At 43.9% G+C, this 19,404-nt stretch overlaps 1 protein-coding gene across 1 annotated transcript in view; it reads left to right on the forward strand.

Annotated features, from left to right (window-relative positions):
• The window catches only part of TPK1 (thiamin pyrophosphokinase 1), a 448,208-nt gene that overhangs the window by 114,978 nt on the left and 313,826 nt on the right, over positions 1-19,404 (forward strand). The window lies entirely within an intron of this gene.

Consider the following 19,404-nt stretch of genomic DNA (forward strand, 5'->3'; position numbering starts at 1 on the left):
TAATTGACAATTCATCTCTAGGAGAATGGGTCTCTTTGGAATCAGAGGAGAATAGTTATTGGACCTATATTAACAAGTAAGAACCTAAAGAAAACCTGAATGCATTGCTAGTTCCTGGAGGGCAATGTGTTGGTTTGTATTTATAATGCTTTTTGTAACACACTTAAAGACAGTTTGCAGAAAAACTTTTGAACTCTTTCTTGGTATGGATAGTTAATTGATTCATACTCTGCACAAGGTTCATATCAGGAAATTCTGCTCAAATAATTCTAAGACTGGGGTCATCACTGCTCCTGTCTGCCACAGTGAAGGTGTATTTGATCTTGGGCAGTGGCGCAGCTGCATGCTCTGGCACTGGGGGTGGAGAGCAGGCAGGGGCATGGCTGGCATGCATCCCAGCGGTGTGGCGTGAGTCCTGGGGGCATGGCGCACCACCCGTGGGGGCGTGGTGCGTGGCGTGGGGGGTGCGTGGCACATGCCCGGGGGCAGCTGGGATGATAACCCCCTCCTCGATGGTGCTGGGGGCAGTGCGCTCCCCCCCCTGTTCCTCTGCCAGTGTCTGGGGTTGAAGAGAACTCAACCAGCCAGTGCTACTGCCACTTCTGCCATTGCTCCAAACTCTGACCCTGAGGGCACCATGTCCCCAGATTCATTGGGAAAAATCTGGTAACCTTAGCTTAATGCCCCCAAGTAACTACACAACTATTCAACCCACCTTTTCATTTTTAAATACAAGGATTTGTGTTTTTGGCATGTATCCAAAGACCCATTTCATTGTGATAATAATAGTTGCACAGAAAAAACAGAACCTGCCATGTATTACTGATGAATAATCACAAATAGTTTGAAATAGACCCCCCCCCACCCCTTCTGAGGAGCAAGGATGACATTGCAGACCCCCCAAAGGCCAGATTGGTATAAAATATAACACTCACTTTGGAATACTCTCTGCATTTGTGAAAACTGCATGCGCAGCTCAAGCAGCATGTAGCTTCCCTCCCCTCCCACCATCTCATGGCCTTGTTATCAGTGTTATGCAAGCAAGTGTGAGGATTATCATTCACCAACATGGAGCTTTGCACTGGTGTCTCTAAATTGGTTCCAATTCACAGCCAGATGCGGCTTTTGTCAAATTGGCAAGCCCCAACGGAAAGGATACTTTGGACCGAAAGATAATGCATAACAAGTCTAGAAGCTTAAGATGAGCTGAGTTATGCATCTCTACACAAGAGCCAAAAATAATGTTTTTCAAGGTTCTTGATCTAAGCTTCCTAACAAGTATAAATTGGTGAATTCTAATTAGTAATTACAACATTTTGTCGTCCTTTCATGTGTTTTAGACTAAAAGACTGCCTTAATTATTTATATATTTTTGAAGAACTGTAACACAGTAGTTGCACACCTGCTAGAGACCTCATTCCTTGCTACTCTGGGGGGGGGGTTAATTACATTTCCTGCCTATTAGAGGAAAGGCTCTTTTAGATTTTGGCATCCTTTTCAGTCATGTTCTTTACTCATTATCTCAATGTGGCTTGTTATGTCCACCATGTTGAATCTCTTCTCATTCTTCTGTGGTTTTATATCAAGTTAGAATGATGATCAGATCCTGATTTTTTTGAAGACCTGTGGGGGCCATAGAGGCCAACAAAGAGCAGGAAAGACTGTGGGCTTGTCTACAGTACAGACTTAAACTTACGCAATTGTCATCCCCTGCGAACTGAAGTTCTGTACAGTACATATCTGTACAATAATCATTTGTACACTCAGTCACAATTTCCATGACTCTTTAGGTAATTTCTGACATTTTAGATGCCATTAAAACTCATCCCTTTGTAGTGCAGATATGGCCTTACGAACATGTTTTCACATCTATGTTGCAGCCTATGCTGCATAATGTGAGGTTCAGTGCACATCATGGTCCAATGCACAACATAATAAGGAAGCACATCTCATCTACACATGTGGTTTGTGGTCTAACACAGCCCACCCATGAAAGACACTCCAACATACAGGATAAAGGATATGCTCTCAAACCATAAACAGAGTGGTCATTCTATGATTAAGATCTTACAGAACTGAGATACAGGCTGGGACTTGATGTAGACTGAACTGAGATCAACAGGAAGTTAATTGAAAGCATCGAGTCAGAATAGGCAAGCAGATCAAAGTCAAAACAGAGGTCAAATCCAACATGTCCAGAGATAAAGAGCAGGACACAGGCAGAGGCCACAACTGTTGGCCAGTCTATTGGAAGCCTCTTCCGGCTCTTTTTGTAGGGCTGCAGGGAAGCTGGGATCATCTTGGAAAAAGGGGTCTGCTTTTAATGAAAGGGCTGGTGCCATGCTGTTTTTATTGTGGTTGTCTTTATGTTTTTAATAGAACTTATATGTGTACAGTTTTAATTCTATTAATGTGAATATATATATATATATATATATATGCTTTCGTAGATTTTCACGGGTACAGGAATGTAGGTTTTGGTGTCTTCGGGTGTCTTCCCGTGTAAGAGTTGGGGTGTCTAGGCGACGTTTCGACGAGGTCTCACTCGTCATCTTCAGGCTGGTGCTTTCGGCTTCTTGTTACTAGAACAGAGCAGGATCTCAGTGTTTGAGTTCCTATAAATACAGCTCGCCCCTATACACGAAGCCAAACCAGAGCACAACTATATATATATATATATATATATGCAGGTTTTGGTGTCTTCGGGTGTCTTCCCGTGTAAGAGTTGGGGTGTCTAGGCGACGTTTCGACGAGGTCTCACTCGTCATCTTCAGGCTGGTGCTTTCGGCTTCTTGTTACTAGAACAGAGCAGGGTCTCAGTGTTTGAGTTCCTATAAATACTGTTGAGGGGGTGTGGTGTATAGCCTCCAACGTTCTGGGCAGAGAGGAAGTTCCCAGGTTAATGTGCCTTTTCTTCTTTTGTTCATTAATTACTTGAGGGATATCTTGAGTGATTACTTGAGTGATATTCTGAGTACCACTTAGGAGGGTTTGCTTTCGTAGATTTTCACGGGTACAGGAATGCAGGTTTTGGTGTCTTCGGGTGTCTTCCCGTGTAAGAGTTGGGGTGTCTAGGCGACGTTTCGACGAGGTCTCACTCGTCATCTTCAGGCTGGTGCTTTCGGCTTCTTGTTACTAGAACAGAGCAGGGTCTCAGTGTTTGAGTTCCTATAAATACTGTTGAGGGGGTGTGGTGTATAGCCTCCAACGTTCTGGGCAGAGAGGAAGTTCCCAGGTTAATGTGCCTTTTCTTCTTTTGTTCATTAATTACTTGAGGGATATCTTGAGTGATTACTTGAGTGATATTCTGAGTACCTCCTAAGGGCTGCATCAATAGGAGTATAGCATCTAGATCAAGGGAAGTAATAGTGCCACTGTATTCTGCTCTGGTCAGACCTCACCTGGAGTACTGTGTCCAGTTCTGGGCACCACAATTCAAGAAGGACACTGACAAACTGGAACGTGTCCAGAGGAGGGCAACCAAAATGGTCAAAGGCCTGGAAACGATGCCTTATGAGGAACGGCTAAGGGAGCTGGGCATGTTTAGCCTGGAGAAGAGGAGGTTAAGGGGTGATATGATAGCCATGTTCAAATATATAAAAGGATGTCACATAGAGGAGGGAGAAAGGTTGTTTTCTGCTGCTCCAGAGAAGCGGACACGGAGCAATGGAGCCAAACTACAAGAAAGAAGATTCCACCTAAACATTAGGAAGAACTTCCTGACAGTAAGAGCTGTTCGACAGTGGAATTTGCTGCCAAGGAGTGTGGTGGAGTCTCCTACTTTGGAGGTCTTTAAGCAGAGGCTTGACAACCATATGTCAGGAGTGCTCTGATGGTGTTTCCTGCTTGGCAGGGGGTTGGACTCGATGGCCCTTGTGGTCTCTTCCAACTCTACGATTCTATGATTCTATGACCCTTTGGGGGTGTTAATGCTGTGAACCCCTCCATTGCAGGTTCAGGGCTAAATAAGCCATGTATCCTAAAGACACCACAGTCTCTGCTGTGTCTCATTCCAAGGAAACACAAACCATGGGGAAGTGCCTGGAACCCCCAGACTCTCGCTCAGCAGTTGGGATGCTTTGCCACCATACTAAAAATAGTAATATTATTAATATTTATACTAATAAGCTGAGCCTTCTTCCAACAACATCCTTCAACATCCTTCAAGCATGAAAAGAGCCAAAAATCAGCTATGGTTGATTCTTGACTCTGGGCAAAGGAAGCATACCCCCCAACATTCCTAATATGAAAATAGAGACATTTCTCTTCCCCCCCCCCAACAACTGACCCATCTCAAGCCTCCATTTCCCCCACACACACCCACAGAGCATTTCCTATCAGAAGAAGGGTGAGTGCCCCCACCCCCACCCCAGCAGGACAAAGGACCCACACCCTCCACGATCCTAACAAAACCCTCAACCCCGATTTTATATTATTTTATTCTTTGCTAGAATTACAAAAAGAAAAACCACCAATAAATAAATTGCAGGAAGGGGCAAGGTTAGATGCAGACACACAAAGCATTTAAAATAAAACGGGGCACTTGGAGGAAGGGTTTGGAGGAAGCCAAATATATTTTGAAAGATGCAATAGCATAAAAGCATTAAAAAATGGTTAGGATTCCCTGCTGCACATTCACATTTTTCACGAAACAACCATTCAATTTTCACACATGGTTCAAACCATCTTTGCCCCCAAAATGTGGGAAGCAGGTAAATGTGCAGGATTGAGAAGGGCCATTCAGAACTGAATCAAGTTATGGAAAGACGTGGAGCAGGGGAAATGAGAGAAAATGCAGAAGTCTAAGAAAAAGACAGGCAGATACAACAATCCTCTATGATAGCCGTCTTGGGGGCCCACTTAATGATTTTTCTGCCCCTTGTAGCAATTGTAATTTGCCATATGATTTTTAATTGTATTTTTACAGACATGCCACAGGCCGCCTGAATGATGCTCAGGGCTTTTTTTCAGCCAGAACTCACCAGAATTCAGTTCTGGCCCCTCTCAGGTGGGTGCCATTGCCATTCTAAGAGAATGAGGGAGGTGTTCTGGCACCTCTTTTTCTAGAAAAATAGCACTGATGATGCTCATGAACCACTGGAAACCTGTGGGCCACAGTTTTGGAATCCCTTCTGTATGAGACACAGGAAACTTGCTTCAAGGCAAATTGTTGGCAACTTTTCCTGCCTTCAGGGACTCCTGTGGAAGAGGCTATAACCAATGAGGTCAGGGTGATCATATTATTCCTCATAGTTCTTTCTTCAGGATGCTGCCATTGCGGCTGGGCCTCAAGTGTCAACATGCAAACATGCATGGACCAAGATGGAAGTTTGTCCTAATGAAGTACAGGCCACAGTCACAAGGTTTGGAGGTTGGGTGGGGAAAAGAGCATAGTTTAGAAAGGAATGGATTTAGGATCAACTAGCAAATCAAGGGGAAGCGGGTGGCACTGTGGGTTAAACCATAGAGCCTAGGACTTGCCGATCAAAAGGTTGGCAGTTCGAATCCCCGCAATTGGGTGAGCTCCTGTTGTTTGGTCCTTCTCCTGCCAACCTAGCAGTTCGAAAGCACGTCAAAGTGCAAGTAGATAAATAGGTACCACACCAGAGGGAAGGTAAATGGCGTTTCCATCATCATCATCAACCTTTTATTCAACCGTCAGTCAGAAAAAAAAGTACATTTGTCAATACACAGTTAAAAGCTCCAGGAAAATTTTAGAACTTAGCCAACACTAAAATGGGCTAAACAGATAGCCCCATATCAATACAGTCAATTATAATCTTGCGACGCTTAAAAGCTAAAAAAAGAAATTTGGCCACCAAGGAAGGTATAGCTCTAGTGACGTTATTCAGCAAGTGTAAAACCTGGTTTTCTCGGGATAGGAAGCTAGATTGACATAGGAGTGGGTCTATAAAATTATGTCTAAGCTCTGCATAAGAAGGGCAAGTCAAGAGAATGTGTTCGGTGGACTCCACCACACCCATGGCACAATGACAGGTTCTCTAGGCGTATGGTACTCCCCTGTACCTTCCCCACAATATCGCAGAGTCAAGGACATTTAATCTAGCCGCTGTAAGAAGTCTACGGTATTCCACATAGTGGATTTCTGCAAGGTAGGGGGCTGGTATGGTCCGATAAATCTGGTCCCCTAGGAACATCCCTGGTTTTACCTGGGCTATGTCCTCTTGTCTGGCAATGTCACTCAGTCTCCGGGAGATCACAGCTCTAGCTTGATTGTACGACATAGACTCAAAGTAAAGGTGAGATAATCCGCAGGATTGAACCTCGTTAGTGACCTCCCTTTCCCACGATGATTGGAAATCGTCCCTCAATATCAAGGGGGCAATACCCACTGGTTTAAAACAAAGCTTGAGCCATAGCCATAGCTTCGTCTTCAAGGCCACATGCCGTAGAGCTTGCCAGCCAACCTCTAATCTGATAACCGCACCCGCTACCGAGGGGGGAATCCTAAGGATGGCTCTAAGGAATCGTGTTTGGATAGAATCCAATTTCAAAAAATCCCTACGGGAGCCTAAAGAGATGCCCACCAAAAGAAGGGGGAGGACTTTCATTTGAAAGAGTCTCAAAGCTATCTTCACTGATTGAGCCTGATTATTAGCATATAGGGATCTAATCTGGATGGCTGCTTTAGATGCGTTAGTTGTTATATAGTCTCTATGGGCCAGAAAAGACCTATTTGACTGTATTACTTGTCCCAGATATTTAAAACAGTTAACCTGCTCTAAGGGGATCCCGTTCATCGACCATTGATGGAGTCTCGGTCGGGCAGAGAAGACCATGATCTTGGTCTTAGCATAGTTGGGTTGGAGCTCATGCTGATCACAGTATTCATGTAGAGCTTGCAACATTCTCCTCAGTCCAATAGGGGATCTGGCAAGAAGTGCGGCGTCATCCGCATACAGAAGAACATTCAGAGATCGGCCTGCTAGTTTGGGGGGGTGGAAAGCATCATTGGCCATGTGAGTCACCAGTGAGTTAATGTAAAAGTTAAACAATGCTGGGGCCAATAAACAACCCTGTCTTACCCCTCTAGTGGTGGTAACGGGGTTGGAGACTAGGCCTTTATTGTCTAGCCTGATTCTCATGAAGGAGTTTGTATGGAGGCTGATAATCAGATGAAGGAGACGACGATCGATCTTTGTTGCAGCCAGTTTTGTCCATAGCTGCTTTCTAGAGATTCGATCAAATGCCTGCTTAAGGTCAATAAAAGCCACATGAAGAACCTTTGGGGCTTTGCTGGCATACTTTTCCGCCAGGTGATTCAGGGTTAATATTTGGTCTGTGGTAGATCTTCCAGGGCGAAAACCCGCCTGTTCATCGGCAATGATATTGTCGTCCTCCATCCATTTCGATAGTTTGTTTAGCAGGTACCCCGAGTAAATCTTCCCAATGACATTTAGCAAGCTGATTGGCCTAAAGTTGCTCGGCTCTGTACGTGGGCCTTTCTTATGTATTAATACAATCAACGCAGAGCTCCAGCTTGAGGGAAATTTTGCTGTTTTGTTTATATGCGTGTAAAGTGCTGCTAAAAGTGGGATCCACCAATTTTTATTTGCTTTGATGGCATCAATGGATATAAGGTCATCACCGGGGGCCTTGCCTGCTTTAAATCGATCTATGAGAATTTCAACTTCAGGGCATGTAACTGGGTCCCAATCGGGCAGTGCTTCCGGCTCCACCGTATCTCCGCAGGCATCATGGGCTGCATACAGATCGGCGAAGTATCTTTCCCAAGTGTTCGCTGAGATGTGGGGTTCTATTCTTGCAAGCGGCCTACCCAGGTATCTGGAAATTAACTGCCAAAAAGAGGCTGGATTTCTATTCTCTGCAGCTATCAAAAGGTTGTTCCAATTGTTTCTTTCTGCCTCGAGCTTCTTTTCCTTTAGTAGGGCTTTATAACTTCTCCTGAGGGTGATAAGAGGGTTATTTGGCTTGGGGTCATTTGATGCTCTGTATGCCAACCATTCATTATACAGATGATTCTTGAAGTTTTTGCATTCCTCATCGAACCATTTTTTGTGGAAAAACTGTTTACCATGCTTTGTGGGGGACCGAGCTAGTGTTGGTTTTAGAAGTTCTACTAGTTCGTGATACATTGGTAGAGGCAAATGGCGTTTCCATGCACTGCTCTGGTTTGCCAGAAGCGGCTTTGTCATGCTGGCCACATGACCCAGAAGCTGCACGCCGGTTCCCTTGGCCAGTAAAGCGAGATGAGCGCGCAAACCCCAGAGTCTGCCACGACTGGACCTAATGGTCAGGTCAGCAAATAAAGAGATAGGAGGCAGGAGATATATTTATTTATTTTATTTTGTATATCGGGGGGGGGTGTTGAGAGAGTCTCTTCCTTTAAATTCCTGGGAGTTTACCTTAGTGAAGACCTCACTTGGAAAAACAATATAACTTAGGTGGTTAGGAAGGCCCAACAGAGACTCCATTTCCTCAGGGTCTTGCAAAAGAACAATGTTAAACAACAGTTGATGACCTCCTTCTCATATTGTATCCTCTCATATTATATCACAGTAGGGTGCATTGGCTTGACAGCCACGGACAGAAAGTCTTTACAGAGGGTGGTGAACACAGCACATGATGTCATGGGCTGTCCCCTGAGCCCACCAGATGACACCGCAAGGGATCGATGCCTTAGGAGAGCGAGAAAAATTCTCAGGGACGATTCACACCCCGGCCAGCACCTCTTTAATCTTCTACCCTTGGGCAGGAGATATAGAAGGAGAATCGGTCGTACCAACAGGCTAAAAAACAGTTTCTATCCATGGGCTGTTAGGCTGCTGAACGGAAAATAATATAGTGCAACTGACTTTCGGGGTTGGTGTGTTGTGCGACAAGCACAGAGTGCAATGAGACTGAGTGTTTGGGGGGAGGGAGGCTCGGTTAATTTCATTGTACACAGGTTGTACATTGACAATAAAGCTATTATTATTATTAAAAATTTATACCCCAGTTTTTGAGAGACATCCTCCATGAAGAACCTTACATTAAAACCAGCTCCACGAAATAGTAAAATGTAAAAATATTAATACAGTACAACCAAACAATAAAGCAGCATAAAAACTGGAGTACAGGAACAGAATATAACACCTAATACAGATCGTAAAAGCAGCATTCCAAAAAATATAAAAAAAGATTAATATTTTTAACAAGTACTTGCTATTTTTGGTGGCTTGTTCTTTTCAGTGTTGCCTCCTAGCCTGACCTACCAAAATCAAAGTTTAATATATTATTGTTATAACTTTTACGACTTCCTCAAAATCAGTGCGTATACTGCATTTTTCTCCTAAGTCTGAAACCATGATATCATTCAAGGAATGTAACAGGCATAGCTTGATGCATAACAAGGCCATTGCTTGCCGCCACTCACAGTACTGCTAGTTGACCTACTCTTTGGCAAGGCAGCATGGATGACTTACTTCATTAAGCAGGGATGCTGAAGACTCGGCTCTCTAAGATATTTTGGCATATGATGTCACCATGGAGTTACTTAGATACTTGCCCAGAGGAGGAATAACAACTTGACAGGAGACATTCATAGAAGCAGACAGGTTAAATCTGTATTAGCCCTATTAGCCTGCTGAGATGAATGAAATTTCAGCTCTCATCTTTTAACCTTAAACAAAATTGCTATAATGGAGGGAAGCTATGAGCACTGCAAAAGAATTCATGCTATGGAAGAGGAAAAGAATGACATCAGACTTCTGGTGTTGGTCCTGTGCTTCTGGTTCCCGGTTTGTAAATCCAGGCATTTATTAAAGGGATATAACTGTGCGCTATGTGTGCTTAGAACCCTGATGCCTTTTTTAAAAAGCCAAATTGAAGGGGTGTTTGAGAGTGATAAAGTGACAGAGAATTGATTTTATTACATTTATGACCACCCTTCCTTCAAGGAGCTCAAGGTGGCACACACAGGATCCATTTGAGAAAGTTTAGGATAAAAGACAATGAATAGTAAAAGTAGTCATGGACCACCATAAGAAAAAACTCTAAAATCCACAGTGGTTGGTACCAATGCAAATATGTACCACAAAAGTGTGGAAGCTTTTGGGTGCTCCAGAATTCTTCAGGTAAAATGTTACACAAAAAAGGGGGTGATGTTTAAATTAATAATGATAATAGTACAACCATTAGGCTGATCAGAATGCAGCTCTCCCACAGAATGTGTAGTTCCACTCTCATTCTGTTGAATATTTTGGTCATCTTCTATACCTGTGGTGCTTGTTCCTAACTTTGTGTCGTCAGGAAATTTCAATCACATCCTCCCTTCCTGAGAATTCAACTGAAGAGAATGCTGGAAGATGTGCCTAGATCAGGATGAGCGGGGAATCGCCAGCCTGTGGGCTGCATGTGCTCCTTCAGGCCTCTTCAGGACTGACCCCAGGCCAAACCCCTCCCTCTCAGTGGGGCATGCCCCTCACAAGTCCTACTCCACGCCCACCACATTCTGACTAGATTGAGTCCTCAAGCTGTGCCAAGGCTTCTTGCTTGCTTGCTTGCATGGATGGAGAGAGGTGTGTGCATTGTGTGGGTTTAAAAACCTCTGGCTCTTCTGTGGCTGGAATGCAGTCTATGGTCCGAAGAGTCACATTGGTTGCTTGGCCTGCTCTGGCTTCTGGCCCAGACCACCACTAGCCAGATGACCCCGTAAGGTTGGCAATGATGGACAGTGTCCCTCGGCAGGAAAAGATTATCTACCCCTGACCACCCGGTCATTGTCTTGACCATCCAGCAAACCATTTAAGCATGTTCTTAAAGCAGTGCCATTTGCTTGAGTGGGCACATACTCTGTTCATCTGCCATTGACAGATACAAATGTTCTGTTTATGATCATGAGTGAAAATCAATACATAAAATAAGTATTAGCAAATGTAATGTATGAAAAAAGTTTAAAAGCTGCCAGATGACATAAGTATAATACAGTGTATTCTACTATGTAGGATAACAAGAGAAATTATGCATTTTTGTTGTGCAATCCACAATTTTGGCACTACATTGTGGGATTTGTTCTTCCTTTCAAATGTTTGATTTGTTTACAGGAAATGTTATTGGCTCTCAGACCAAATTTTTGTTCACATCTGGGAAGCCAGGTAAACATGCAATCCACAATTTTGGCACTCCGTTAATGGATTTGTTCTTCCTTTCAAATGTTCTTATTTGTTTATAGGAAATGTTGTTGGCTCTCAGACCAAATTTCATGTTCTGAAAAGCATCCAGCGGAAGACAGAGGAAATTAGAAAGGAAAAAAAGAAAAAGCTTTAGGAAATGAAAGCTGAGAAGAAAAGCTGAGAGGCAGCGTGTGGCACAGCAGGCTAGTATAGAGAAGTCCAAATCAGGGGGGGAAAGTCTTCCAACGATTACATACTGTATGTGGTTTGACTGTATCTCAGAAATGGAGGAAGGCGGAGATTGGACAAATCAGTTTTTCCATTGTCCCTCCTCTCTTTTTTGCCGATTGGCTGCAACCATTTTAGGAAGAAACCGTGGTGAGAGATCATGGATTAGAAATGTTCCCAAAGAACATTGCATAAGGAGTGGAAATTGCAAACACTCACCTAATAAACAATTTTCTGGGAACAAATTGTGCTCAGAAACTGGGACCTGCATGTATAGGCTTCTGTACATGCCAGAGTGTTAATGTGTGTGTGGGGGGGGGGGTTTGATACAGATCTTTTTTTGTGTGCTTTTCAGCTCTTTCTCAGTGTTTCCCTTCCACACTGGTGGGTGGTGCTTGACAAGAGATATTCACATGTGAATCACTATGTGTTGTTGTCCCTCTTGCCCCACCTTCCCTGAGTTGCATTGTGGACATGCACAAAGATATTGTTTTACCCCTGCACAGATATTAATTTTTATTTCTGAGATACAAATTTTACAATATACCAAACTTGTGAAAACAGCATTTAATAAGTACATGCGTGACACACATGGCCTCAGCAGTAGCATGATGTGGGGATCGATGGCACCCAGAAAAATGTCACCACACACAGCTGGGAAACAGCAGATTCTGTGCTGGTGTTTTTCCACATCTTTATTTTCTTCCCTTTCTGCATTTTCTGAAGAGCAGGGAAATCTGAATTCAATGGGGGCAGAGAGGTGTGGGCTGTGATTTGAATGAGGATACCATTGTGCAGACAACATGAAAAACTTGCACCCATGAGCTGAATCAAATCCACTTTAAATTGCCTTGTGTAAATGGCCCAGGGCTGCTAGAGCTTAGCTTGCTGTTTTCTTCATAGCAGTTCCCTGCATCCAGATGCATAAGTGGCTTTATAGATGGAATTTGTTGTTGTTGTTGTTGCTGCTGCTGCTGCTGTTCTTGCTGTTGTTATTACTATTATTGCTATTATTATTATATTTCTACCCGCCCATCTGGCTGGGTTTCCCCAGCCATTCTTGGTGGCTTACAACATATCTAAAAACATAATAAAAACAGCAATCCTTAAAAACTTCCCTAAACAGGGCTACCTTCAGATGTCTTCTGAAAGTCAGATAGTTGTTTCTTTCCTTGACATCTGATGGGAGGGTGTTCCACAGGGCGGGCGCCACTATCGAGAGGACCCATTTTGGCAATGCAAACCATTGTGGCAAAAATAACTAAGATCTCAGCCATGGTCTTCTTCTAACTGCTACAATTGTCAGTAAGAAGAAGAAAAGGGCATAGTTCAGACTGCTTTAAAAACCAGACTGGAGTAGAGAGCGCTTTGCATTCATGTTCTGCCTGGGTGCTTCTCACAAGTATCTGCTTGGCTACTGTGAGAACAGGAATTCTGGACTAGATGGCCTTCGGTCTGATTCAGCAGGGCTCTTACATATGTTATTCTACATATTTTTTTAACCTGGATCTAGAGCTGTCCAGACGACAAGACCCCCAGCCTCACTGATGTGGTTCAAAGGAAAGTAGAGCAAGACATTTGCCACCAGCTTGGCTGCAGGAGTTGCCAGAAGGAGGCATACAAGATGCCATTCAACCACCTTAGGGACACTACGTCAGTGACCTCATTTGAACTTTGGCATGTGCCAATCATCTGAAATCCTGATGTCATATGGCCCCCAACCACCTATTGGCTTGCAGATATTGGGGGAGTTAAGGATGTGGTCTGGCTCCCCACCCTAGGGTTAGAGGTTCAAAGTATACTACAAGAGGTAAAGGTAGCAAGTTCCTTGGGGGAAAGTGCAGTGTGGTAAGAATGTCTATTTAAAAAAAAAAAAAATGGCCACATGCACAGGTAAGCCAATGCATTCCCCTCAAGCACACCCACTAGCATTGAATGGGAAACACTGAAAACTGGGCTTAAGATCTATCATAATATGAATTAACATACATTTTTTATTTATATTCCTTTGGAGGAACAGCATACCAGTCGACATTCAAAGTTCCTTGCAAGACATTATTGACATGTACTTTTAAATTTCCTTTAAACATTAATCTACTATGATCCTTAACCGTTTCTCATTACAAATGCCCAGTTATTTTCTCATTCTTATTTTACCTGTATAGAATATCCATACTACAGAAACCCTGAAACCATATGAAAAGAATTAACATCAGGCTGGGTGTTGTGACTGAATGTCTGGCAAGGTGATTTAAGTGCAATGAAGTTGACTTTGGTCAGACAGGAAGATGATTTGCAGAAGAAACTGCTGCATCTGATTCAAAATATTCCCACAGACTCCATCCTAGTTCCAAAATGACTGCTCCAAAGCATTTATTATTTTGGAAAAGAAGATCAATAGCTGTCTACTAGAAACAACAAAGTACTCAGTTCAGAGTTATGTATTTCAGCTTGACCACTTAAAGGATATAACAAAAGGATATTCAACCATCAGAAGAAAAAATCCATTGGAGCTATTATTTCTTCAGAAACATTTCCTGCCATATGAATTCTCATGCACACTGAGCTCTTCTAGAGAGGTCCTTCTATATGCTTTAGCCATTTGGAAAGTGTACTTAGTAGCTGTCTGTAGCACAGTCTTTTCAGTGGTTGCTCCAAAACTCTTTGGAATTCCCACTGTAAGGAAGACCATGTATGTCCATCTCTTTCACCACTGAGCCTCTTGGGTTTGCAGATCAGAAGGTCAGTGGTTTGAATCCCCATGAAGAGGTGAGCTCCTGTTGCTCTGTCCCAGCTCCTGCCAACCTAGTAGTTCGAAAGCATGCCAGTGCAAGTAGATAAATAGGTACTGCTGCAGTGGGAAGGGAAATTGCGTTACTGTGTGCTCTGGCACTCATCACAATGTCCCGTTGCACTAGAAGCAGTTTAGTCTTGCTGGACACATGACCCGGAAAGCTGTCTGTGGACAAACACCGGCTCCCTCGGCCTGAAAAACGAGATGAGCACTGAAACCCCATAGTCGCCTTTCATGGGACTTAACCATCCAGGGGTCCTTTGCCTTTTTTTTCTTTTTTCTTTTTGCTGGTTCATAAAATCATAGATCCTGAGAAAGTGGGGGGGGGGACCTAGGGTAGGTCATCCTGAGAGAATGTATTTGAGTGATGACTCTGGGAGGTCAAAACGTGGACTTATGCTTCAAAATAGCCAATCAAATCAATCAATCTTTATTACAGTCAAAGACTAGACAGCAAAGTTAACGACAACATATGCCACATCAGCATGAAGAAGTGGATGTAATTAAAAATTCCCTATAAACTTATTTACATGAAATCATCTAAAATATGTATTCCAGAGATTAAAATCAGTACTCATTCGCCTGCTATCACTGTCACCGCAGCCTGTCTTGTCCTCATTGCCATAAAACAGAACTTCACAACAGGCCTGATGATATCCAGATCTTTATCGGCAAGAAGGTATTTAACATAAGTTTCCTCTGAGCGGCCAGGTAATTTCCTTAATAATGGTAAAATTATCTCTCTTCGGGTATCACAATACAACGGGCAGTATAGAAGAATGTGCCCAATGGATTCAATCTCATTACAGTGGGCACAATCTTTGTTCAACTGGGATGTCATGATATCTGCCCTCAAGTAGTGCTGAAGGGAGAACATTGAAACAGGCTCTGGAAAATTCCCAACAATGTTTAGGGTTATCCAGTGCACTTAAGTAATTTTCTGGATGGGATCTTTGAGGTTTGTGTAGAGATTTATAGATTTTAGAAGATTGGTTAAAATCATTTTGGAATTCTATGTCCCGGATTCATTCTTTAATTATATTTCTGGCCCTTCCCATTTACAGACTTAAAAGATATTCAGGAGAAAGACCGTAAAAGGACAGCCAATCAAATTTAGTGTTTAATTGTTTGTAATAAATAAAACAAAACAGTTATTAGGTCAACTCACAGGAGGATTTCTCTAGCAGTATTGCAAGGTTCAGATGCTCCAAGGCAGTGCAGGACCAGGACAACATAAGACACTTTTTCTGGTTGGGTCTTGCCCAACTGGATTTGAGCCTGGAAGACCAAGGAAAGCATGTGCATGGAAACAAGCACAATTTGTTACATAGGACAGCATCATTTCTGATCACAGGGCATGCCTGTTAAGGCGTCAGCCTTACTTTCTGATTTACTCCCAAGCTTTGAGGAGCTTGTGCCAACATGAGATAACAACTCTAATCTTAAACCAGCAGGCTTTAAACAGTTGAATGCCTTGTAATGGCCATACTGTGAGTTTTCCCATCTCTGCTCAACATGGTGTGACATAGTGACTTGCAGTAGATTTTACTGAGGGCAGAAAGATTTTATTGAGGGCAGAACTGGACACTGGGATGCCCTTTTCAGTGGAAACTCTGTATCTTTTTAATTTCTAAAGTTTAAAAGGACATTTAGAGCACAACCATATGCATGACTACTCAGAAGTAAGCCCCACTGTGATCATTGGGGCTTATGTCACCTGTGATTTAAGGCTGCCACATTGCACATTATTAGACATTTTATCGTGTGCCATTTTACATACCATATTTTTCCATGTATAAGGCTCTTTTCTAAAAAGTTTTAGTAAAAAATTCGGGGTCGGAACATGGGCATCCGGGTTAGGTTTTGACAATTGCCCAAAAAAAGTTCAACATCTTGCTGCCGATTGTTCAAATTTTCACTTCTATTTTAGGGTTTTGGCAACCCTAAAATATTGATTTCTTAATTTTGGGTTCAGAAAAATAGGGGTCAACTTATACATGGTGATGTCTTATACACGGAAAAATATGGTATTTATTTAGAGTATTTATTGCCTGACTACCAACCAGAGTTATTGAGGCAGCTTCCAAGATTGTTGCACGCCACCCCCATCTCCGGGTGGCCCGAAATTCCAGGTCTCCAGGTGAACACCCAGGGTCTGTGTTTGCTTTTGGAAATGAAGCACAGCAGACACTGTGGGTTATTTATGCATATATACAACCTGAGCCTATGACGGAGGGGTTCACAGCATCAACCCTCCAAAAGCCTTGGATTCCAGCAAAACTCAAACAGGGTGCTTTGCCTTTCTGGCTTTTTAGCCATCCACATTTTTGCATCCAGCTTCTAGCTCACATTCCACACACACCAAATCTACCCTCAGAAATTCAGGCTTTCAGAGAGTTGGAGGAGGGGCCCCATGCATTTGTCATCTGGCCCAGAGTCCCCTCTATTGCATTTTCTTAATGGCCCACCACCCCAGGCGATTACCTCATCAGGAAGCTAGCCTGGCTCATCTATTTTAACACTTGCAGAGTCCAGGGGCTAAAAGGTCTGGCACCCACAAACTCATGCTACTATGTTTAAAATACATTACAAGAGTGAAGTGTTACTAGGGTGAGGCAAGCGTTTAAGCGTTTCCCTAGTGCTCAGAGAGGACCAGGCTGCCCATGAGGTGGTGGAAGCAGCCACCTGGGGGAGTGGAATACTGAGCACCCCTGCGCTGGAGGAGGGGGGCGCTTCCAGTGAGATCTCCACGAGGCTCTGCCGCCGTAAGCCGCAGCAACAGGCATGTGACCCCAGTAAGCAAAGGGGCAGCAGGGGCAGCCCCTTCATTTTCCTCCAGAGGTGACAAAATGCAATGAGCCCCCCCCCCCCGTTATCCACTGCTGAGCCTCTTAGCCCAGGAATGGCTGATGAAGCAGCCGGGTGTGAATCCCTCATAGGCCAGAGCTTCTTCCCTGGGTGCCCAAGGCATTTGGCTGCTCTAGGCAAAGCAACACCCTCACCACACATTCAGATCCCCACCTGCTCCCCCTGCTGCACCTGCGCTGCCACCACAATGTAGCAGCAGCAGTGAAGGTGCGGGGGGGGGGGTGAGGGCAACGAGGCCATACCCTTCAACATTTCTCAGATGAAAATAGGGACACCCTATTCCATAATAATCAAATAATACTTTTATTATTTATGTTGTTGTTGTTGTTTAGTCGTTTAGTCGTGTCCGACTCTTCGTGACCCCATGGACCAGAGCACACCAGGCACTCCTGTCTTCCACTGCCTCCCGCAGTTTGATCAAACTCATGCTGGTAGCTTCAAGAACACTGTCCAACCATCTCATTCTCTGTCGTCCCCTTCTCCTTGTGCCCTCCATCTTTCCCAACATCAGGGTCTTTTCCAGGGAGTCTTCTCTTCTCATGAGGTGGCCAAAGTATTGGAGCCTCAGCTTCACGATCTGTCCTTCCAGTGAGCACTCAGGGCTGATTTCCTTCAGAATGGAGAGGTTTGATCTTCTTGCAGTCCATATTATTTATACCCCACCCAAATGACTGGGCTGTCCCAGCTATGCTGGGCGGCTTCCAACATATATAAAAACATAATAAAACATTAAAGATTAAAAACTTCCCCCTACAGGGCTGCCTTCAAATGTCTTCTAAAGGTGGTATAGTTACTTATCCCCTTGACTCAGGGGTCGCTTAACTCCATACCCTCCAATGAAAATAAGGACATCCTACCATCATAGCTGTCAACTTTTTCCTTTTCTAAAGGGAAATTCCCTTATTCCAAATAGGATTCCTCACAAGAAAAGGGATAAGTTGACAGCTATGCCTACCATACCCTCCAACATTTCCCTGATGAAAATAGGGATGTCCTAAGTAAAAATTGGGACATTCTGGGATCAAATCAGAAACTGGGATGGTAAATCCAGGACTGTCCCTGGAAAATAGGGACACTGGGAGGGTCTGCAAGGCTGTGCTGGCAGCATGGAGGAAGCCTCAGCAAGGCTGGCAGCAATGCAGCCTCTGAATATATTTCCCCATATGTGTGTGTGTGTGTGTGTGTGTGTGTGTGTGTGTGTGTGTATGTGTGTGTGTGTCTCTCTCTCTCTCTCTCTCTCTCTCTCTGTGTGTGTGTGTGTGTGTGTGTGTGTGTGTGTGTGTAAAGGGTAAAGGGGACCCCTGACCATTAGGTCCAGTCACGGACGACTCTGGGGTTGCGGCGCTCATCTCACTTTACTGGCCGAGGGAGCTGCCATACTCTGTGGTCCAGCATCGTAGCCGGCCGCCTTTGCAGGTGAGGCATAAAAGAAAGGATGGCGGGGCAGGAACCCAGTGATTTTTTCATAACTAACACAAATTTTATAAGCCTGTTGTCAAGCCCAAGCATATATGTGTATTTCATTGTCTATGAATTATTTAATGCCAGAAAAGTATACGCAAAATAAGGCCAGTTATGTTTATGTTCAGAAGCTTTTCACTGCTTATAATGTTGAGCGCCTTCCGTCAAATAAACAATAACTTCCTTGAGTTATCTTCCCTTCTTTAAATACCAGAGTAGCTAAAGAGAACTGCTGCTTTGCAAAGATAACATAAGTATAAGAAGTGTAGTCTTGAAAAACCAAGATCTAAAAAAATCTTGGGTGCGTCAAAAATCTTGGGTGGTTTTGAAAACTTGAAAATGCATCTCTTGGAGTACATCTTGTATTAGCTGTTACTGTGAAATATGTCCCAGACCTAGAACATACCACAAATCTTTTGTGCACTCACACTTCAACCCAAGACAGGTTGCTCTCTTTTTTTAAGAAGAGATGAGCAAAGTGCAGCTACAGGCTGACCTGCAGAGTCTACCTGGGCATCTAGAGGGAAGGCCAGATCCTCCTTTTGCTCAGCCCATTGGAGACCCTGATATCTACAAATGCTGGATGCCTTGCTTTTGAGCAGGGAGGACAAGAGGCCTGGCTTTCATGGACTGGCTGGATGCAGAGGGGTGGAACCCCCCCCCCCCCAGAAAAAGAAGACACAGAGCCAGGGGATTGGTGGTGGGATGATGGCGAGTGGTCGGAGGGAGAAGAGGGAGCAATACCTACTGGGAAGAGTTGCTGTGATCACTGGGCCTGTTTTGGTTTATTTGAATTGACACCGGGTGTTTTATTGCTGACTGTCCTCTGGCTTCTGACTAGGAAGACCCAATGATCGGGACAGGGTAGGGAGCCTGCAGAGTTTTAACATAGCAGCCACACAAACTGCTACGCCAGCC

Source organism: Podarcis bocagei (assembly GCF_964188305.1).
Source record: "Podarcis bocagei genome assembly, chromosome: 12".
NCBI classification, from domain to species: domain Eukaryota; kingdom Metazoa; phylum Chordata; class Lepidosauria; order Squamata; family Lacertidae; genus Podarcis; species Podarcis bocagei.